This window comes from Phoenix dactylifera, unplaced genomic scaffold (assembly GCF_009389715.1).
Source record: "Phoenix dactylifera cultivar Barhee BC4 unplaced genomic scaffold, palm_55x_up_171113_PBpolish2nd_filt_p 000728F, whole genome shotgun sequence".
Lineage (NCBI taxonomy): Eukaryota > Viridiplantae > Streptophyta > Magnoliopsida > Arecales > Arecaceae > Phoenix > Phoenix dactylifera.
The window spans coordinates 85,565-110,399 of NW_024068105.1; the positions used below are offsets into that span (position 1 = coordinate 85,565).

General features: G+C 38.1%; 1 long non-coding RNA gene across 1 annotated transcript; it reads right to left on the reverse strand.

Moving 5' to 3' along the window:
- Positions 1-20,143: 20,143 nt before the first annotated feature.
- LOC120107023 lies at positions 20,144-21,107 on the reverse strand. The gene is made up of 2 exons (XR_005508997.1): positions 21,054-21,107; positions 20,144-20,319 (listed from the first exon to the last, which is right to left on the reverse strand). It is a non-coding gene; the product is annotated as an uncharacterized LOC120107023 (long non-coding RNA).
- Between the last annotated feature and the right edge of the window lie 3,728 nt (positions 21,108-24,835).

Below are 24,835 nucleotides of genomic sequence, written 5' to 3' on the forward strand. Positions count from 1 at the left end.
CTTTCCATGCAAGTTGAAAGACGCACTTAATAAATTGCCACTGGGTAAGTTAATAAATGTCATTGACTTTCAAGGTTCAAGCCAAGACGACCACCACAGGTCGCGAGAGAGCGCTGTACTTTTTATTTTTTTTGGTAAAAACGATAATTTATAAAGCTCTAACGTGTAGAGACCACATGGGAGCTGTCGATTTGTCTCTCTCCGTGGAAATTAGGTAAGACTACGTAAAAGCAAGATAAACTAAGAGTTCGTTTGGTTCGCAAAAAAAAAAAAGGAAAGAAAATATAGTCAACAAAAAAATAATAAGATGGCTCTTATTTAATTGAAGTTTTTAAAAAAAGAGACGGAAAAATTGTATTTCTATGAAAATATAATTTTTACGTTTTATGGAAAAAAATTTCCATGAGAAACATGAAAAAGTTATTTTTCCATAAGCTGAAAATCACTTCATTTTTATTTTTATTCAAAAAAGCCCTTCAGCTTTAAAGAGGCATTAAAAATCTAATTTTTATTCAGGGTATAATAGAAATTACACATAACTTTATCAGGAAAGTGGATAGTCAACCAAACATAAGCACTCTGAAAGTCTGTCACTTTTCGATTGTCAACCAAACATGCCAAAAGTACTTTTCTAGACATCCTATTTTCAGAAACTTGCTTTTCAGAAATCATATTTTTAGAAGAAAAAATACTTCTCGTGATCCAAACAAGTCCTAAGGTTTTAATAAAAGGATTTCCCACCCTCCCAAGGACTCTAGTATTACAATAAATTTTTGTTGACTAGTTTCATAAGAACCGGTCCAATAACTTCAGTAAGTTATTGTAGGGTATTCGGATTTGTAGCAACACTACAACCGGCTTTATTTGTTTATTTGTAAATAATTGACTCCAGAGGGCCTACGTGGATGGTCGTCGCCTCCACTTCTTCTTGTGTGGAGTACTTCACCGTCCAACAACTGAAGCAGTGTTAAGTGGAAATTCTATTGGTACAAGATACATACTTTTCTTTTTTTTCAGTTGACTGATTTTCTTAGTTTAAAGGACAGATTGATATTATTGTTAAAAAATTAGTTTATTATGTTATAAACCTTCGATTCTTATTTTCTTTCGGTACTGAAATTTATTTTTATATTTTTTTATTTATTCAATTTGTATGAAAAAAAATTGTAGCTTATCCATTCTGACTTATCCCAAGCTGCATCATCTAACTTCACCCACCACATTCCACTCTAAGGTAGTTATAGAGTAGGTATGAATATATAATTACCAACTACGGAAGGTATGGTAATAGTCTACTCGACCCATAGCTGCCTCATTATCATCTCTAATAACCATCTAATGAAGCCTTGATTCAAGAAATAGATAAAGTTGAAAGCCAATATACACACATAAATCATAGACATAATTATGGGGAAAAAGAAAAGAATACAGTGATTGATAAAGAAAATTCCATGCTGCACTAAGTTCCAGGCTTACATATATAGATAGCATACAACAGTTCTGAATTTTCCAAATTCAAAGTGAACTAGCTTGTTGGGGAATTGTAAAAGCTGAATTTATCAATGATAGTGATGCCATCTTATCTATTCATTAAGAACTCGGCCTAAAGTAACCAACTCCTCAATTATGCGAAGTATACATAGCTCAGTGCGCACATTCTTATAAGTACTTGGTTATGACAGGACGACCAACTATCCAGCTACTTTCTTCACCCGAGCCGAAGAGCGATTCGACCTCAAAAGTTGGAGGGCAAATGATGGGGGGCAAAATGAATCGTTCTGCTCATAACATGGGACCACCCAATTTCAGCCAAATAGACATGAGCACCGAGCAGACCAGACCTCGGTCCCGCTGAGTACCAGTCCGACCCAGGACCTTACGAAAGGCCGAGCCGACCTCGAGCGGGCGTCCTGCAGAATCGACCAAGAGCCGAAGAGACCCCGTCGACCGTAGGTATCTACAATGACACCTCTCGAGTCGGGCTCGGGGCGCCCTGCAGGATCGACCAAGAGTCGAAGAGGCTCCGTCGACCGCAGGTATCCATAATGATGCCCCGGCCCGAGCTCGGAGCCCCCTACCGAGCTGACTTCAGAGCCGAGGAGGCTGGGCCGACCTCAGAATCTGCCGAGCCGACCTCACTGAATGTATGTCGCGTCCCCCCAAGTCGGCCCGACTTCAGTGCTCATTAAGCTGACTTGACCAAGTAAAGGCTGCGGCCTCTAAGCGAGCCCAATCTCGCCTACGGCTGCATACATGTGCACGCCTATGCGCGCCCCTACGTCCGCATACATGGCCGTACATTACAGCCTCACCGCGCCATGCTTTGCTTGCTGGCCATTCTATGACATGATGACCAAGGGCCATACCCTGTTAATGCATGCAACGTCATATCGTGCGCAGGAACAGCTTGAAACTTGTGCCTCAAGCAAGCCGTGGCCACACGCCACCTGAGCACCTCCGCGGAGACTATAAATAGCCCCATCAGGCAACACCTAAGGACTTTTGGCTGGACCACTTAAGATCCACTCTAACTTAATCATCGGAGGGCTTTCACCGAAATTCTACCGGTGAGCTTTATACAGGTCTGCCGGCATGCAAGAAGCGGTGTCCTCACTCCATCCTGACTGGTAGCTCTCCTGACTCCTCCGCCGTGGTCACGGCCGAATTTGAACCACAACAGAGACGATACTCCAAGGATCCAGGCATCGTTTGCATCACGATTCCTTTTTCTTTTCTTTTTTTTTGCTAGAGCGTTTGCATCACGATTTTTGGTTATGACGTTTTGCTGCAATGCAGGGATATATAGATTTTTGGGCCATACGACATAAGATGTCACTAATTAATGAATTGATTATTACGAGCTATTTGCTAGGAAAGTGCAAGAAGAAATACTGCGATCATTACAGGGCTCTAGAGGTTAAAGAAGTAATGAGGTATCTTGAAGTCGTTTTCAGCATAGCCATGGAAAATTATCATCCGTCATCAGCCTGCAGCTTCTTATAACAAGCGAACATAGGAGGGTCTTTCTCTGTCATACATCTTGTTCATTTAAGCTTAGATAGAAAAATCAGCACATCACTTTTAATCAACTCTCTCGGAAAGTCCCCATCTCGGTAGATTAGTCTGCTCCTTTTGGGCTTTTATCGGCCATCGCAATCTGCAAGCAAGCCGTTGCCATTCCTCAGCACATGGTTGATCCTAACTTCCTGAAATCCATATAGCTGGTCCAGCACATATCACTGGACAAACTATATGCATTGAACCTGTTACTATATCGAGAATCAACCGGCAGGTGCAGTGCTGGATATTGATAACTACCGCACCTCAAACCCATCCTGGGTCGGCCACACGGCCGCATGAACCCTAGAGCAATGCTTTAGAGATCATACAAAGTCTAGGATGAACAAATATCCAATAACTTAATAGTTAATAGCCAAATAATCCAACTAGATAAATCTATCATAATCAAACTAGTTCAATTATAGAATCTTCAAATGTACATCGGTATTAGAAAACTAACCCATCTGAAACTATGCATCCTGGGACTCTAAAAGAAGGAGAAAAGAGATGGTGTAAGCTTTATAGTCTAATAATAATCCCACCCACTCACACTATAAACCACATCAAAATACAGGCAAAAATCATAAAATCTTATACCGATATTCTAACATAGATCGATAAAATTCATGTAAATATGCATCCATAAATGTATGCCATCAAACATATAACCTATTTCAGAAAATATGTAAGATAGGTTTTATAGTTTTAATCCTCCATTTTTATTTAGATTTTTGATCAACCATTATTTTTCAGATTTGGACTATTTATGATCACGTTTCAGCCCATTGTGGCAAGCCAAAATATCCGCGCCTCGGTCCGCGGAGGCAAACCAAGATAACCGTGCTTTGACGCGCAATAGCAAATCAGAATATCTGCGCTTCAACCCATGGTGGAAAACTAAAATATCCGCGCTTCGACCACCGTGCCCGTAGTGGCAAACCATAATATTCGCGCTTCGGCCCGTAGTAGCAAAACAATGTGTCACGATTCGGCCCATGACTGGCAATCTAGAACATGTCTAGTCGAAACTTTTTTGTTCATCAATCAAATCATCAATTTCATCTACATTATATTTCATGTCCAAATTCTGAAATAATCAGCATCATATCCCAACAACCAAAACCATAATCCAAGCAAACATAATCATCGATAGTTGATATATCTATATAATAAAGCAATATATATTTATATAACTACGTCAGAAACAAATCAACAATTATATGGTAAACTGTGCAAATCCTAAATCATCGGCTCATGTTACAAAATACATATTATCTATATAGGTGATTGTGTATAGGACTTCTTACCTCTATTGATCTTAGACTCGAGTACAATGCATACCAATCTACTCTTCGATCTACGACTCAAGGCAAAATGGTTTGTTCAACACCTTCCTACCCAAGCATTCATCCCCCCTACATGGTCAAGTCTCATCCTCAGCTTAATTGCATTAACTATGGTTAATATTGAAGTATTACCAATAGATGATCAAATCATGTTGGCTTGAGACCTAAGGTTTGCAATACCAACTGGGGGTCCCTGGTCCCGCAATGCTAGCCTGGGACCCCTCCAAGGGTCAGCCCGAATCTACTAGACAATTCTAGACCCACCACTGGTCCACTAAACTATGTAGTGAGAGAACGAGTAGAGTGAGAAAGAGTGATAAAGAGAGAGAAATAGAGAGAGAGAGTAAGAGAGAGATAGAGAGAAAGCAAGATAGAGAGAACCTATGGTTCTCTTCTCAAATGAGAAGAAGGAAACAGGGCTCTAGGCCCATTCACCCCCCATGGTGGCGACTTCCGGCAACCGCGGCAGTGATGACCCCAACGACAGCAACGGCCACGACCCTCGACGGTGGTGGCCAACCGAATGGAAAGAAAAAAAGAAGACAAAATAGGGGAGAGCCCCTTCTTGAAATTCGGTGATTAGCCGGCTTCAATCAGCCAACTACGGTAGTCTAGGGACTTGAAGAGGGAGGAGAAGAAGGTCTAGAGTTCATTACCTCAACTTTGGTGTAGTATCGATGATAGCTTGATGAAAATTTTCACGGAAAATCAAGCGAAATCTCAATGAAAATAGGCTCAAATTGGCGGCGAACTAGCATGATCAACAGTGAGGCTCGAATGAGGGGTGAGGTTCGCTTAAATAGACATGGAGGTTAGGATTTCCTAGCCTCCGATGGAGTCGAAGAGGAGCCGGAGTTGGTCTCCTCTTCCGACTCAAATAGAGAAACTTCGTTTCTTTTTTTTTTTGAGTTTTTTGCATAAATACCCTTCTAAAAATTCAAATTTGTGTGAATACCCTCTTAAAATTGATATTTATTTCTGTACCCTCATAAAATACTATTTTTGTACAAATCCCCCTAATATAACGGTTCTTATAATACCATTAATAAAAAACCATATTTATTTTAATTAAAAATAAAATATAATTTTGAAATTACTTTTTTGTTCTCCATCGCGATCGCCTTATAAATATTTTTTTTTGCACATCTTCCCATTAAGGATATTTTAGTCATTTTAATTTGAAACCGTTAATTTTTTAATGGTGTTGACGTGGATACATATACAAAAATAAGGATAAAAAAGGGTAGAATAACAAAATAAGTATTTTACGAGGGTATACATGCAAATATCTTTTTTTTTGAAAGATATTAATGCAAAATTCAATATCTAGGAGGGTATTCATGTAATTTTCTTTTTTTTTTCTTTTTTTTGTGGATCTGATCCCGCTTTAATGGTGCTGGGCCATGGGCTGGCTAAAGGACCGGGCCCTGACAATAATTATGATATCACCCCTTCTTTGTTTAAAAGCATCCTGATGTGCGTTTGGATAAAGAAATGAAACAAGTTTGGAGTCCTATGATGCTAAGGTTGTTTCATCTCACATTCAAGTTTTGTCCCCTTCGTCTGATGCGAAGAGAGAAACAAGGTGCAGGCGGTCCAGGTCAATCGACAAGTTCAGTGTTCTCAGATTCAAGCACAAAAGGTCGGAAGTCCAGAAAAAAAGTGACACGCTCAGGCAAAGTCCAGCTCTGCTTACGAGGACAGGCTCGGGAAGATCCGCACGTGTTATCGTTGGCCTGGGCTCTTCGTTTTTCGGCTGATGCTGGAATATAAAATCCATAAAAAAGAATCAGATTAGAGTGTTGTGGCTGCCGCTGATATTAATTTAACTAGATCTTGGTACATTCGTTGCATGCGATTATTTTTTTTTGGGCATCAACTTGCATAAGAGATAGTCTAGATTGCTCTGATCTTTCAAACTTATCAAATCATTTGATATACATGCTTTTTGTTTTGAGAATGGAACAATCGAAATATTTTTGTGCTTAAACATTGGAGTAGGTTCTTGGTATAAAGCTGGAGGCTTGGGAGCTCGTGTCTAATACGGAAAAACCATCGTATATATATGCCTTGGAACCGAAAACTGGATCCCATGACAAATTTTTTCAGTTAATGATTTACGTGGAGTTATAATGGGAGTCCGATTAGAGTAGAATAATAGATTAAGGCAAGGAGAAGAAATGGCGTGGAGATGGACGCATATATGCCCTAAAGCCTCACGCACACGTCGACGCTTATGAGTCTGGGTTCAATAATAGTCCATAGAATACTTATAATCCTCCTTTTGGTTGTAGACAAATGTATCTTGCAAGTTACAGCTCAAAAGCTACTTATCTCTACTTATATATTAGAATCGGTAACGTACATCCATTGGCTAGGCGGCTTGGTGGATCCCACTCTTTTGTTTAAGAATAACTTAGAAAAACTTTCATTAGATTTTCGTTTATTACGCCTAAATCCAATTGTTTGTAAAATCTACACTTCCATTCGGTTAAATTAACGAGATTAGTAGAACAATTTTTCTCATGTAAAAAGTTGAAATTGCCTTTTAAGTGAGGAGGAGGATGATATATGTAAAACTCAAGGCCGTTTAGGTTGACTTATGTAGAGTTGACAGTTGGTAAGATAGGTTTCCTAGAAGTTGTTTGTGAGGCTATGTCATTGTCTAAATACGCAAACGGTGCACATTATTAGGGCCAGCGACTCTTGACAGATTCAACATTCCTTTCCCTTATGTTTTGCTTTCAAAAAGTTTAGAAAATTAATAATAGTGGCAAGTTCCTCTATTTTATCGATCCATCGCTTGAATCTCTGAAGGTGAGTATATAATGTCTGGTTGTATGTTTTTTTCAAAAAAACACCAATATATAATCCTCTATGCTAACAGTCAGTTTTTACATGAACCAATATCTCTCGTAGGCCGGCTGCTGGCCCGTGCGTGGTATGCAGTATTCCGTTTCTCCTTTGAGGCGGTCTCTCTGTTTTTGGAGATAACAGGCAACATGCAACTACAATGGCTGCAGCTCCACTTTTACGCATCTTCTGTTACACTGAATTTCTTATTTGCGAGGAAGCTCGGCTATTTAGGTTGCATTATCGTTAAGCAAATAAATAATAAATAACAAGATCTCTCTGACTTTATTTTATAAATAAGGTGTACGATTTTACATATAGCTGGGACTATTAAATTGATCCTTAGATGAGTCAAAAAAGACTCACTGGAACATCACATATTCCCATGGTCTAGATTTTGGATGAACGATGTCTCATGAGCTTTCTGGCTCCCACCTTTGAGGATACGGCTATGTGCCTTCAAAGTGACTTGGTTATTGGGAAGGGTCCATATGAAAACTTACGCCAGCAACATCAGATTTTGCTCTGATTTTTGAACGGCTATAATGGTTTTCAACGATCGGTCGAGACAGCAACTGGAGTAAGCTTGGCAGCAATATTCGTTTGATTCCGTGCTGTCGAAAACATTCTTTAGTTTACGAAAGCCAACGTCTTCTTCTTTGATCCTGCAGCCCCAGCTAATTTTGGTCCTGTTGCTTTTGTAAGTCTGCCGCTGAACCAGTCCCATAAGGAAGCTCTTGATCCTAAAAATTTTCCCTCTTTCTTCTTTGCTGGTTTCTGGCCTCCATTATGTGTACGGTATCTTGTATGAAATGGTCAAACATCCTAACATGGATGGCCATGGATATGCGGTAAAGTAGATATGTTATGGGACTTTTAGATCATGAGTATATTATCTCGCTATGATAGCTGTTGAAAAAAATATTGGACACCTCGATCTCGGACCAGATCTTCCTCCTTGATCTTAGACATGAACCAAGATTAACATCTCCAGCCTCGATCGAGGAGCCAATCAGCCGACGTGAGCGATTTCGGCCCCGACCGAGGAGCCGATCAACCGAGGAGAGCAATCAACACGCGTCGGTTAGGACTTACAATCCTAACAACTAACAGCCCTGGCAGTTTGCAATTGTGACAACACCGTAGTTTGCGCCCTACTAGCGCTGCCTGTCATTCACATAGACTGGCATCTATACCTCAATTGTACTACCGGCCGTTACTTGGCCATATTGCATGCCACGTTAGGCTAGGTAACGACAAAATGGACTCCCTTATATAAAGAGGCAGTTCGGGGGATCTCAGGTACACATGCAATATTACTTATAGGGCTTCCACTTTGCTGAAATTTTCTTCCTTCCACATTATTGCTTAAATTAGAACGGCTCCGTTGCCCTCCGGGCCTGACGACCCATCCACGTGTGGAGTTTATGACCGCTCGATTGTAGTCTTTTTGAGGAGCTCAGTTATTCGAGGCACTTAGGGACTCGGCATGCTCGCCAGCAATGGTGTTGATGACGCTTGCTGTTGATTGTCGATTGATTCTGGGAGAGGTAGATCAGAGGCCAAAGCGAGCACTTCTCAGTCCCCCAAAGGGCAAACGTATCGGTCTAGCTGTCTGCATCGGATAAGTGCTTCGATTTCATTCTTGAACTGAACGCACTCCTCAGTGTCATGGCCGCAGTGATCAATGGGAGCGACAGTACTTCTTCTGATCTCTCTTGGTCACCGGGCAGTTCATCAGATGCGGAGGGCGCAGATTGTATATGTACAATGTGGAAGATAGCATATGTCAGGCCCTTCACTCTGCTAGAATTCTCTTCCTTTCATACTATTGTCTTACGATTCTGACTTAGGCATTAGAGAGTTTCCGCTGGAAACTCTCGGGCAATGGACTTTTTGCAGGCCATATCCGAAGGAGATCCACTCTTCGGTATCTCGGCCAGCTTGCTCAGCTTATCTCCAGCCGACCTCAGGGTCATCCGAGCTACGCTCCGACCTCAGCCCAGATTCGGCGATAACAATGGCCATCGTATATATAACATGAAGTGGGGCTGGTATTTGACATGTCTTAAGTGCTTGGAGATTGATTTCTCTTTGGTATCTGGGAAAGCCACTGGAATGACTTTTCTCTTAGTCGTCCTCTGGTGTCGGTGAGTCTCTTTTCTCTCATCTATTATCACTTGTTCTACGGTCTAACATAAGGAAAAAGATTATGGGACTTTTAAAGAGAGCAACAAAATAAAAGCCAGTTGAGACCTTTAAATCCTAATCTAGAATTCTCAAAGAAACCTTGATGCTCTTTCTTTCTTTGTTTGCCTTTGGAACTTTTAGATCCCACTAATAGCATTCTACGATTCGTCATCCCTCTCTCTCTCCTAACACCATGCGAGACTCCACTCTAGTAATAGAAGCAAGGGTATGCAGCAGAAGGCAAGAATGGCTATGGAAAATCATTTAAAAAAGATAAGTTCCTTGTTCTTATTGCTTTCCATAGTATAGAATTAGTGGTTAAAGGGCTTTATACTTTATGTTTACTTTTCAGCCTAAGAATTCTTCTTCTAAATGAAAGAAATGTTGTTTGTGTCTATTATGAATTTGTAAAATAAATTGAATAATAAATCGATGAATAAATAAATCTGACCTCAAATGAAGATTCAACTATGTAAGATCAAGGCTAGTGTTTGTCACTATGTCCTTAAGACAGATTTCGCCCTCCACACAGGTACTTTGGATCTCTTGAGCGTCTGTTTCTCAGGATACAATGATTTTCAAAAACAAAAGGAGCACACCAATTTGTTTGTATGACGAACCAAAAATTAAGTTTTTATACTCTCTTTGGATGAACTCACTAATACTCTCTAAGAACTCTAGAATGAGAGAACTAGATGAATTGAAAAATTCAGTGTTTTAAATGGTTGGAGGAAGGCTCTATTTATAGAGTTCATGGTGACTTTCCAGAACAGACACCAAGTGAAGTGACATGTCTTTTCTATTCAAATGAATAGATATATCCCTACAAATAGTCATGTCTTTCATGCTAACAGTTATGTCTTTTAAATGAAAAGATGCATCCATACAAATGAATAGATGCAATGAAAAGATGCATCCATACAAATGAATTGATGCATCTCTTTTGATGCAACTTTTTTGAAGAGACACACCTCTTCTAAGAAGCAACCTTTTAAGTAGGTCACTTTGGAAACTATTTTCTCATTCACCTTTTATTATCTAACAATCCCACACATCAATAAAAAATTGGCTGAATGTATGTAAATGACAATGCAGACACTTAAGAGAGTACATTGCGAAAAGATTGTGCATCGAGATAGGTAGCTTTTGGCCTTGAATCTTCTCTAGTGAAAGACTATCGGATATACCGGCTAAATAGTGAACATGATGTTTTGAACTATTCAGCTGATTAAGTAAATCAGATCGAATAGACTTCACATGGTCCCTTTTCTAACACAATTGGTTTTTATGATTGTGTTCATTTTGGCCCTGAACAACTTTTGATATTTATGAGTGCTCTAGAGAATTCAACCTTATAAAAATTCTTATAGAAGCAGCCCCTTCACACTCATATAGGTGACTCTTATTAGAAATATGCTGCTTTATCCCACTTGAATTTTCAAGATATAAGAGTTCATTAAAAGCAAAGCTTACCTTTATAAACGCTGCAGGCTGCACTAGTTAATCTTAGAAATGGGTTGGAGATTTTGTCTCCCTAGTACTTACGTTAAGCCACACATAATTCGGTTGTCCCTTTGAACTTAGATCTTGGGATCTCCAGTCAGCTAGGTTGGGTCGTCATTATGATGACTCTTTAATTATAGGCTTTAATCATATTTTTCTTGTTGTGCAATTTACTTGCTCTTTAGTTAAACCTTTAGTAAGCAGATCGGTGAGATTCTCTTTAGACTTTATGTAATCTATGGATATAATTCCATTTGAGAGTAATTGCATTATGGTATTATGTCTTTGACGAATATGTCGAGACTTACCATTATACATATTACCCTGTGCCCTTCCTATTGCCGATTGGCTATCGCAATGTATACATATTGCTAGCACAGGTTTTGGCCATATTAGAATATCCTCTAGAAAATGACGAAGCCCTATGCTTCTTCTCCTGTTTTATCTAAAGTAATAAATTCAGACTCTATTGTGGATCTTGCAATACAAGTTTGCTTAGAGGATTTCCAAGACACGACACCATCACCAAGTGTAAATACATAACCACTTGTGGATTTTGTATCTTTGGTACTAGATATCCAGGTTGCATCGCTGTATCCCTCAAGTACAGTTGGATATCTTGTATAGTGCAAACCAAAGTTTAGAGTGTATCTCAAATATCTAAGCACTCTAATGATTGCCTTCCAATGATCAACTCTAGGATTACTCCAATATCTACTCAATTTGCTAACTGAGTATGCTATATCGGGTCTAGTGCAGTCCATGACATACATTAGGCTACCAATTATATGAGAATATTCCACTTAAATGCACTATCTAGTATTTTTGGCTAAATAAAGGTTTATGTAAATAGGTATTCTAGCTACATTGTTATCTTCTTTGTTGAACTGTTCAAGTATTTTCTCAATGTAGTGAGATTGAGAGAATACAAGTCCATCAGATGTTTTAGAAATCTTAATTCCTAATATAACATCTGCAATACCTAATTCCTTCATGTTAAACTTACTGGATAGCATTTTCTTAATAGTTTTAATGATTGCATTATTACTACCCAGAATGATCATATCATCCACATAGAGGCAAACAATGATATAGGCTTGGCCATCATTTTTGACATAAACATATTTATCACATATATTGTTTTTAAATTTATTTGTGATCATGTGTTTGTCAAAGTTTTCATGCCATTACTTCAGTGCTTGTTTTAATCTATACAGGGATTTAACGAGTTTGCATATTTTCTTCTCTTGTCCTGGAACAATGGTCCCTTCAGGTTGTTCCATATAAATCTCCTTATTTAAATCACCATTTAGGAAAGCTGTTTAACATCCATTTGATGTATTTCAAGGTTATACAATGCTGCAATAGCAATTAGCATACAAATGGATGTTATCCTCATAATAGGCGAGTAGGTATCAAAATAATCAATAGCTTTCTTTTGGTTGTAACTCTTTGCTACAAGTCTAGTCTTGTATTTATCAATTGATCCATCAGCTTTCATTTTTTTCTTGAAAATCCATTTACAACCCAACAGTTTACTTCCAGGTGGAAGATCTACCAATTCTCAGGTGTGATTTTGCATAATGGATTCAATTTCATTATTAACAGCTTCATTCCAAAAAGAAGCTTCAGGAGTGGACATCGCTTTCTTGAAGCTTTGAGGCTCATTTTCTAACAAATACGTTAGAAAATCAGGACCAAATGACTTTGCAGTCTTTGCCCTCTTACTATGTCTAATTTTATTGCCTCTTTCTTTCTCTATGGACTCATGATCCATGTCACTAATCGCAGCATCATAAGTTCTTTTATAAGAACTTGTATCACTTGTATTTTTGCATGAAAAAACATTCTCAAAAAATAATGCATTTCTAGATTCAATAATTATATTGACATGTATTTCAGAAATATCAGATTTATGTGCAAGAAATCTATATGCTGTATTGTTATTTGCAAATTCAATAAATATGCAATCAACAGTTTTAGGTCCTATTTTGCTCTTTTGGGGAGTAGGAACTATTACCTTAACTAAACACCCACACACTTTTAAATATTTGTAGGAAGATTTTCTACCTTTCCATGTTTTATAAGGGGTTTTGTTTATTTCTTGTGGGGTAACTTGTTGAGTATGTAATTTGCAGAAAGCAAAGCTTCTCTCCATCAGTTCTGAGATAATCCTGAACATAACATTCATCATCTCTTTTAGAGTTCTATTCTTTCTTTCAGCAACATCATTTTGCTGAGGTGAATAAGGCACAGTAGTTTAGTGAATAATGCCATGTTCTTGACAGAACTTATTAAGCGGTGCATTATATTCACCAGCTCTATTACTTCTAATTGCCTTAATCCTTTTGCTAAGTTGATTTTCAACTTCATCCTTGTATTCGACAAACATATCCAATGTCTCATCTTTACTTCTAAACAAATACACATCGCAATATCTTGTGCAATCATTAATAAAAGTAATAAAATACTTTTTTTTCCTCTAGTTTGAATATTTTTCAAATTACATATGTCAGTATGTATCAATTCTAGAGGTTCAGTACTTGTTTCAATTGAATGAAAAGAAGATCTTGTTAATTTTGATTCTATATAAGTCGCACATTTATGACTAGTATCAATATCAAATTTAAGCAATAAGTCTATACTTACCAACCTACGCATAGTATCAAAGTTAACATGTTCGAATCTATCATGCCACACATTGGAAGACTCAACAATATAAGCAGAAAATAAATTATTATTATTAATGGATGGTACAATAGTCATTACATTCATCTTAAAGAGCTCTTCGCTCATGTATCCTTTTTCTAAATAAATTCCACCCTTAGTGAGTCCAAATTTGTGAGACTTAAACCAACTTAAAGCTATTTTTGCTCAACAATGACCTAGACATGAGGTTCTTTCTAATATCAGGCACATGCAATACTTCGTTTAGAGTGAGTTCTTTTTTTGAAGTCATCTTCAATCTAACCTTGTCTTTGCCTTCAACTTTTAACATAACAGAATTACCTATGAATAGTTTTTTTACCACTAACTATTTCATAGGAGGTGAATATGTTCCTGTTGGAACATATGTGTCGAGTAGCCCCAGTGTCCACCCACCATGTCTTAGTATTGAAAACCAAATTTTCTTCAGATATGACAGCAAAAAAACTCAATTCCGCAACATTCGAAGCTAGCTTGTCCACCTCGGTTATATTAGCTTGTAGAGACTTCTTCTTGGAATTCTCTTGTGCCTTTCAATGGTGACAATCCTTAGCACGATGCACTATAGGAAAATTCACCTTTTCCGGCGCCTATTACAACCTTTAGCGATGCTTATAAGTATCGGCTAAAGTTCTGGCAATGCTAATCAAAGCGTCGCCAATGTCGGAGTGGCAAAATTTTTTGCCGACGCTTTATAAGCGTCGGCGAATACTAAACGGATAAATTCCTCACATTTTTCCTCATGGTTTTTGCCAATGCTTTAAGGCGTCGGTATTTGTCGATACTTTAAGGCATCGGCAAATTCCTGTTTTTGTCGACGCTTTTATGTTGCGTCGGCAAAAAGCTAACTTTCACCGACGCTTTAAAGCGTCGGCATAGCCGTGCCGGGCGTGCCACGACGGTTTTTACCGATGCTTAAAAACATCAAAATTTGTAATTATTTTTTTTAAAAAAAATTAAAATACAAATGCATATATCATAAAACACACATTATACAATGTGAGCCAAACATTCATATTATATTGACATTAACACAAACATTCAGTTCATTCGAAATATTTATATTGTCATATCTGATTAAATTTACATAAAAAATTTAGAATTACAATGTACTTTGAAAAATATAAAAAATGTATATATATCAAACTCCATAAAAAACAATCTACAAAGTATCAGGGACAGGATTCAGCTCCATCATCATCATCTCTGTGAGTGTTTGAAGTATCAGGAATCTACCAAAAAAAAAGAGAAATCTTAGAAGTTAGGAATAATGTGATACATTAACTCACACATCATAATTGATAATATGTAAAGTATTCAAATATATAAAGATTTATTGCCCTGTCCTATATCTCTCAAAAAAAAGTCAAATTAATGTATGCCAATAATAGAACAAAAAAAAATCATTGCACAAGTCAAAGATGAATATATACAACTATATTTTTTGACTTCTCTCGAACAAAGCTGTCATCTCGGTGGGTGTGAGTCATTTTATAAAACTCCACCTTACCAAGCTCCCTTCCATTATCATCCAGCTACAATAAAAAATATATTTCAAAAGTATACATGCTATATGATAGAACAATTTAAGATAAATTTAAAGAGTTTCAAAAAAATTTATGAATTCAGCTCTACGCCTCGCATAACTCATCGAGCCTGAAGTGTGAGGAACAGTCTGCGATGCTCGAGCAGCTCTACCAATGTTGGAATATGTCTTCCCCAAAAAATAGTAAACAATGTAACATATACAATGTATAAATTTCTAATCTATAATAATAGTAAATACAATGTAAGGTATTGAAGAAATATATACAATCTGAGCTTTCTCGGAAAACTAGTAGTGGACAAGCTTCCTCCACTGATAAGAGATTACATCTGGAGGAAAAACACGAGCCACCTCCTCTTCATTCATGCCCTCGTGCTTCCAGTCCACCTTTAGCTTCGCCTTATATTCTTTCCATTTGCGGTTGACGGACTTCAGCACCCAATCATGGCTATTTGCAGGAAGGACAAACTTTTTCTACACCAAAGTCAAGAATGTTATAACAATGTTAAATCAAAAAATAAAATTGTGATAGTAAGCAAATTCAATTCTTTACCTAAATAACTCTAAGAAGCTCAACCTTATACGAAGGAAGCATTTCATTCCATTTCGTATAGTTGAGCGGACACAACTGACTCTTCTGCGCAACCGATCCTAGAAAAATCGATAAAATGCTTGCAGCCTTCTTTGATGGGCTGCCCCAGTTTGTTGCAATGGACGACGATCTTCTCATCCTCATGTAGGGTCCACACGTCCCGTGCTCGAGTGGGCCCTCATGTTCTCCTCACTCTCCCCAGTTCATCGATAAAATAATAAGTCCATTAAAGACAAATAATTTAAAATAATTAGATTGTAAGATAAATTAATATATAAACTGTAAATCAAATTACCCTGGGTGTCTACGTCATCCATGGCTAGACAATCTGCAGGTGGTGCGTGCTTAGACTAAGACTCATGCTGAGTATGTGACTCGTACTACTGGAGCTCATCGGGCTGTTGGGACTGCAGGGAATGATCAGAAGAAGATCCCACGAATGTGTGCTGAAACTCAATATCTCTGAAATATTTTTCTCGCGGCATGTTGTTACCTAGTATGTACAAAAAAGAATCAATATTAGTTTATTAATAAAAGTATAGAAATAATTTAAAAATTGCTAATTAATTTAATATATAGAAGTAATATTTTTCTTACCATTAAGAAACTATATTGTCTCATTCAACATCCGTCCTAACCAAACTAGTAGAATTCAGTTCATCAATTGGCGCAACATTAAAAGGCATACACTGAGTACAAGTCTCATCATCCTCCTCTTCTAACCCTTTTTCCATATCATACAAGTTCCTAGGTTTAGTCTTAATAACAACAGACCGATCTTTATCTTTTGAGTCTTGCGCAAAGAACATTTGTTGAGCTTGAGATGAAAAAATAAATGGGTCATCTTTTAATAGCACACTAGTATGTATCAACCTTGAAAAATTTACTAATGTGAAGCCATTTATATCTTTCCTCAAATCTCTAGATGAGTTTATATCCACCCAATCATATCGAAATAATACTACCTTAAAGTTTTTTTAATAATCCAACTTATAAACATCTGTTAGGGCACCATAATAAGTTTTTCCGTCTGCCTCAACCATAACCCCACTGTTTTGGATTTTTCTACATTTCTCACGATTTTTAGTATAAAATTTAAAACCATTTATAACGAACCCATTATATCTGTTGACAATATTATTTGAAACTCGAGCAAGGACTATTAATTCATTAGAATAATTTCTCTCCATCATCGTCGGTACCTAAAAAAAATAATAGAAGTAATAATTAATTTTTCAAAGTTTCGATCGTAGAATATACCTAATCACCTAATATATTCAACGTCTAACCTGTTTGAATAGCCATTCAGGAAATAACTCAACCAACCATCTTTGCTCAATCCTTGGGGTAGGATGAATGTTATTGTTGACGCTTCACTAAGCCATTAAAAATTCTCTGCACGAGCAAAAATTAATTTCTTTTGAATATTATATCAGAGTGGACAATAAATTGTAATTTCTTATAACCTTACTGACCTGCGATACTAGGATATTAATTCACTATGAAGTAAGACATAGCGATGTGCATGTGCCAATAATTTGTGATGAACTACAATACTTTCAGCTTTTTCCAAAAATCTTCCACCAGATGAGAACTTATACTCCTCTGCATTCTATACAATATCGTAATTCCTTTGTGGTTGATTGAAAGTAGTTTCAACACATTCAAGATATCTTGAGCAAAATATCAAATACTCATCAGCAATATATCCCTCAGCAATCGATCCCTTGGGATAGGCTCGATTGCGTACATATTCCTTTAAGCGCACAAAATACCTTCAACAATAAATTGTAATGCTCAATATCAACATTGAAAAGATAATATAATACATCCATATTAATAATAAATATGAACATTCGAGTTTAAGAAAATCATCTCTCAATAGGATATATCCATCGGTAGTGAACCGGTCTACCAAGTTTAGCTTTCCCAACCAAGTGTATGAGTAGATGAACCATAATAGTAAAAAATCCAGGAGGAAAGATCTTCCCCATATGGCATAGTGTAAGTGCAACATTAGACTCTAATTGATCAAGCTCCTTAGGATCAAGAACTTTGGAATATAATGCCTTAAAAAAGGATGATAACTGAGACACAATTGCAAGAACTTGTTTCTGCGTCGACGATCTTAAAGCCAATGAAAAAATATCTTGTATCAAAATATGGCCATCGTGACTTTCATGATTTGAAAGTTTTCGCTCTTTAAGATTAACGCATCTTGAAATGTTCGATGCATACCCATCTGGAACCTTCATATTTTTCAAAACCGTTAGAAAAAAATCTTTCTCTTGGGTAGACATTGTGTAACATGCAGGAGGTATAAAATATTTATCATTGGTTTGTTCTTTCGGATAAAGCTCTTGTCTTATGCCCATATCTTTCAAATCAAGACGTGCTTTCAAGTTATTTTTGATCTTTCCTTTAAGATTTAACATTGTTCCAATCAAGTTATCCCAAATATTCTTTTCTATATGCATGACATCAAGATTATGTCAAAGAAGATTAGACTCCCAATAAGATAAATAAAAAAAAATGCTCTTTTTTTTTCCATAACTGCTTATGTAGATACCGAGTTTGTGCCATCGTCATTTTTCTGTCCATAAACATTGTCATCATTCTCGAAGTTGTCAGTGTCCTCAAAAACATGTGTCATTGAGCTGCCGACATCCCCCTTTCCCCGCTTCTTTGAACTGTTGGAGACCTTACCGGGTATATAGTTAGTGCCATGAGTTTGTTTAAGAACTTTAGTTCCAGTTGGTGGAATAGGAGCAGATCGCATTATTCTGATGTCGAAATGGCTGGTTTGCTTCTAACCATTGACGATGACCCATATAACAGAACTTTTCTCCATGTTTTAACCAATATGAATGAGTTGAATCTCCACAAGAAGGGCATGCAATACGCCCCTTAGTGCTCCAACCAGATAAATTAGCATATGCAGGAAAATCATTGATTGTTCAGATAAGAGCTGCACGCAATTTGAATGTTCGGCTAGTGAATGCATCAAATGCATCAATACCCTACTATAACTTTTTCAATTCATCTATTAAAGGCTGCAGAAAAACATCTATATTATTACCTGGGCCTTTATCACTGAAAATAACCATTGACAGAATGAGTGAAGACTATTTCATACACATCCATGGTGGCAAATTATATGGAACCAAAATAATTGGCCAAGTGTTGTATGTAGAACTCATCGTTCGAAATGGATTAAATCCATCAACAGCCAAATCCAGCCTAGCATTGCGAACATCATAAGCAAATTCGTAATGTCTATCATCAAATGCTTTCCATACTAAACTATCCGCTGGATGTCTTAACATTCCATCCCTTGTACAGCCTTCATCATACTATTTCATCAAGGAAGCCATCTTTGATGATGCATATATCCTTTTCAATCTAGGTATGAGAGGAAAATACCTTAAAACTTTAGCCGAAATCTTTTTAGACTGTGCAGCATCCACTTCATTCGACAAATCATGCTTGTCTTCATTTTATTTTTTCTATCGTGAAGATCCACATGTTCGGCATGAATTTTCGTTAATATTTTCACCACGGTATAAGATACAGTCATTTAGACAACTGTGTATCTTCTCATATCCAAGATTCAAGTCTTTTACTAGTTTTTTGGCTTCATAAAAAGATGATGGCAAAATAACACCTTCTGGAAATGCATCTTTTAATAATTGAAGAAACATAGTAAAAGACTTGCTAGACCATCCATTCAAATATTTCAAATGGAATAAATGCACCATGAAATTTTTTTTGTAAAATTCTTACAACCCGGATATAGTTCTTGATCACAATCTTTCAGCAAGTTATGATACCGAGTTGTATTATCTTCAGAGTCTATAGGTTCCTCAACATGTATAGATTCAGTAACGGTATGCTCATCACCTATTGGAGCTCTTTCTTGCTCTTCACTAAAATTTGTTAAATTTCTAATATTATGTTCAAAAGCATCTTTGAGTAAGCCGCTCATATCATCTTCTACAACAGGATTTCTGTCCGTGTTACTAGATCCAATACTAGCAGTGTGTTCCATAATTAAGGGTTGGTTAGATGAAGACGATAATTTAGACTTTTCATGAAATATCCATCCTGTATAACCCTTCAGAAAACTATTCCATATCAAATGATTTTCAACAGTTTTTGGAGCCATAGCAAAACAATTTATACATTTTTGACATGGACAACAATATTCCCATTCATTTCAGAATTCTCAAAAACAAATTGTCACGCCCCGAACCCATCACCCGGGTCCGGCACGCGACCGGCCGCATGAGCCCTAGAGCAGTGCCCTAAAGATCATGCAAGGCCTAAAAGGTACAATATTCACATATATGCCAAAATCAAAGATTAATGTAATTCAATCAAATCCAACTAAAATGTACTGATTTATTACATAATTTCAAATGTCCATAAATAAAAGATAGATTAACTCCTATCTATCCAGCAATCAGACTCCATGCTGATCTTATTTCTCGTCCCACCCAATGGTCTCTACAAATCCAGTGCCTCTGAAAAAGAAAGTAAATGTAGTATGAGCTTTTCCAGCCCAGTAAGAATCCCAACAGCCACACACAGTAAAAATCATAAAATAATCAATGCATCAAATATATGTCATTTCATCATTTCAAAAGGCTCAATAAATAACAAATATATACACAAACCATTTTGTATACATAAATCCCTTTTTCACATTTCGTGATTCATTCACGTAATACCATGATTCCCAAGTCTTCAGACTTTTTACTTCTGGTGTTGGACTAACCAAGTTCATGACCCAGTCCAAGACTGCACAAATCCCACGCATAAGCTCATGGCAGCTATCCCACGCGTAAGCCCGTGGAGGCTATCCTACGCATAAGCTCGTAGAGGCTATCCCACGCGTAAGCCCATGGAGGCTATCCTACGCATAAGCTCGTAGAGGCTATCCCACGTATAAGCTCGTGGCAGCTATCCTACGCATAAGCTCGTAGAGGCTATCTTATGATAAGGTTAGTCCAACCCATTTTACATGTCTAGTTTTACATGTTTAATCACATTTCAATCACGTCACATATTTTCATAATTTCTCAAAATATGTTATTCCTTCCCAATTTAATTATTCCAATACTTTCATAATAAACAAAATGCACACCTCATAGTGCCATACAAGCTCAAAAACAAATAGCAACATACTGATAAAATATATCCAACGATAAATCCAATATATGCATAAATAAAAGTGCTCAGATGTAGGAATTCTTACAGAAATTGTAGACTGACTCAAACACGGTCCGAATCACAACCTACGCGCTGGGGTGCTGAGTCCCCTGATCAAAATCTCTTGGCACCGCCGACTCTTCCTCTACAACATCAATCACAAATCACAAACTAAATTATTTAATATTTAAATATTCTAAACCATAATTCACATCTACTATGGGGTCCATCACCAGGTCCCCAAACATCTCAATCCCTCCAGATCTAGGGCAGTCGGGGTGGCCCGACTCCCACCTTGTACCACCGGCCTACGTCGTCGCCAGCCATGGCCGCTGCCACGCCGGCGATGATGGCCGGTCCCGGTAAAGAGACCAACATAAAGGGATGATTCCTCTCTCTTCATGGTTGGGAGTACATCTCCCTCCCTCAAATCTTTTTGATCCAAGGGCAACAGCCATGGTGGCTGTGCCCTCTCCTTCCCCAACCCGACAACACCACTGGCCGAACCATCGCCGGCCGCCACTGTTGCAGTCGCCGCCGATGGTGGCCGGACAAGGGGAAGAGAGAAGAAGAGATCTCCTCTTCTATCTCTTCTTCTTCTTCCTCCCAAGAACATGCATGATTTCCTCCCCCTTATCCAATCTCGACAGGACTTCTCTCCTCCCTTCCCCCTTCCTCTTTCATCCACGGAAGAACCACTCTTCCCCTCCTCCAAACATCCACCGGAAGCCCTCCTAATAGTGGCTCGGCCCCCACTCGACAGCAACCCCTGTGGCGCATGACCGTCGCCGCCGTCGCCGCCGGTGGCCTGCTGCCGTCGCTGCCGCCGACATGAGGGAAAGGGGAAGGAAAGAGGAGATGGAGTCTCGAGGAAGAAGACCCCGGATCCATCTCTCCCCTTCTCCAATAAACCCTAGAAATTCCAAAATAATTCTCTCACAGTCCCGACCGACCACAATGCCATGGTTCTCGGCCAATCCCAGCGGCCGGCGGCAGCCAAAATTGGAAAGAAGAGGCCGAAATAGGCTCTTTTCCGACGATTCACTGGCTAATAACCCCTCCATCTCCACCCAAAATCCCGGACATGAAGCATGAGGAAGGGAGCCCCACTTACCTCGGTCCGATGGCGCGCTCCGACGACCTTTCCTGCGAGAGATGGGTGGAAGAACCCGTGAGCAACTCCCCTCGGATCCACGCTTCTTCACCCGTCGAAATCCTCGGCGAAGGGAAGTGGTCTTCCTCCGTAGCCGGCCGGATCCCGCCGTTCGGTCTCCTCCGGCGAATCGCCTCTCCAACGCTGCCGCCGCCTCCCCTTTGCGCCTCCCTCCTCTTCCATCCACGATCGTGCCTAGGGCACGATCATAAAAGGGAGACGGGCCCGGTCTTTTCGGGCCGGCCCGTTATCTTTTTTTTTTTGGATTTTTACATTCTTCCCTCCTAAAAAAAAATTTCGTCCGCGAAATTAACGTACCTGTAATATCAAAGAATTGAGGATGTTTGGCTTTTATTTCTTCCTCGAGCCCCCAAGTGGCCTCTCTTTCTGAGTGATTGCTCCATTGCACCTTTACATAAGAAATAGTCCATCGTCGCAACACTTGATCCTTTCTGTCCACAATCCGTACCAGGTACTCGTAATAAGTCAGATCCTCATGCAGACTTATAGGCTCAAAATCTACCACATGGTTCGGGTCTGGAATATATTTTCTCAGCATTGAAACATGGAATACATTATGTACACCTGATAAAGCTGGTGGTAGAGCCAAACGATATGCCACCTCTCCAATTCTATCCAGGATCTCGAACGGACCAACATACCTAGGGCTCAATTTGCCACGAACCCCGAACCTCATCATACCTTTAGTAGGAGATACTTTCAAAAAAAAAAAATATGATCACCAACCTGAAACTCCAGTTCTCTTCTCCTATTGTCAGCATAACTCCTTTATCTACTCTGAGCTATAAGGAGCCGTTCTCTGATCACATGTATCTTATCCACAGTTTGTTGTACTATCTTTGGACCCAATACTTTTTTTTCTCCCACATCATCCCTGAGATCTCAAATAGTCTCCCTCTCGGAGTATCTACTCACAAGATTTTGACATACAAAAATCACAGCATCTAAGAACTTGATCCTTTCTATTTACCACACGTAGTAAGTCCTTTTGATCTCCTTCAAAAGAATTCCAAACTCCCAACCTTGGATTAAAATGCCATAATTATATCCCAAAGAAATTAATTTCTCTTGATTCTACATAGAGATCAAAATTGGCTTAACAGAAATAGGAGAAATCTTTAGTATCAAATGCTCTTAATATTCTATAATCATTTTTCTTTTCTTAACTTTGCCTGTGATTAAGTGATCAACCTTTATCCTAGAAAAATCGCAAACCTGTTCAAATAGGTATATTAACAATGTCAGAGCTAGGAGTTGAAGAACTATGTTAAGTCATTTCAGACCCAAGCTTAATCACAGAGCTATCAATCCGTTAACGCTAAATTTGAGATGCCCCAAAATTCTTCTTAGAATTATCAAAAATAGGAGAGCCCATAACTACTTCCAGTAGGCAACGAATCAACGACATTCCCCTCTACTAGAAAACTAACTCAAGTCTTCCATAATAATACCCTTCAGATCAAGGCATTATCATTATTATTTTTTTTTCTTTTTCTAATCGGTTTCAAAATAACTCAAACCACTAACCCCCGATCCTTTAGTCAAGTTTAAGGTCACTATGTGATCTCCACAACCTTTTTAGAATCCAAAATATCTAGGTTTAATTTAAAGGGGTAATTCTTGTATTGCCTTAGTAATTTAATCAGAAAATCTACATTGATTTTCCTTCCAACAGAATTTACTTCAAATTCAATAGGTTAGAACTGTTGAGCCAATATCACTATGAGTAGGAATTAACTCTATCAACCTCCAGATCTTTCTTCACCAAGATTCTTAACATCCATCAACAATGCTATATATGATAATTCATGTAAGCATCTCATGACCGAAGTCTCTACTCAATATGACATTTATTAGTGGCTTCATCAACAATGACAAAAGATCCCTGCTCAAATCTTAAACCTAGGCTTGAGTTTTAAATTAACACATCAAATAGTCTTCTACAATTATAAGTAAAATCCAGTAGCCCAATCCAAACATGAGAATTCAAATAATTAGAATTCTCCCATCAATATGCATACTCTATGGCCTCAAAATAATCAAATACATCCATAGGAAATAGACCTATTTGCAATATCCAACATGCCAACACCAGATATAATCCACATACATTTTCAACTTCGAAGAACGTTCCTTTCAATATTATGAAATCTCCTTAGCTTACTCCAATACTAAATCAACGTACAAATCCCACTCTAATAATTAGCAGCAAAACCAAAAGTATGATCACATCAAAACCCACATCAAATTTGAACTTTCAAAGCATCTAAATAATATCTGAACATGGTATACTCGATATGCCATTGTTGACCTACACTTATCTTAGGTCAAACCTCACTTATCATGATCAAAAATAATTTATACTTTCCTTTCGTATGCATCGAAAACCAAACCGATGCATACATTTTATCACAATGCCCAGTAATCTTACAGCTTAAGCACTGAATTTAATTGTCATGTCCGAAGTGATCATAACCTTAAGCTATGATATATTTCTGTCACGATCCCTAATGATCTTAAATATATGCTCAGATTCCAACTGGTCACATTTTCCAATAATCTTAAACCTCAAACTTTAGTGCCACTAAGGCCACAGTCCCTAGTGGTTTTAAACCTTAGATTATAATATCATTCTTGTTACAATCTCAAGTGAT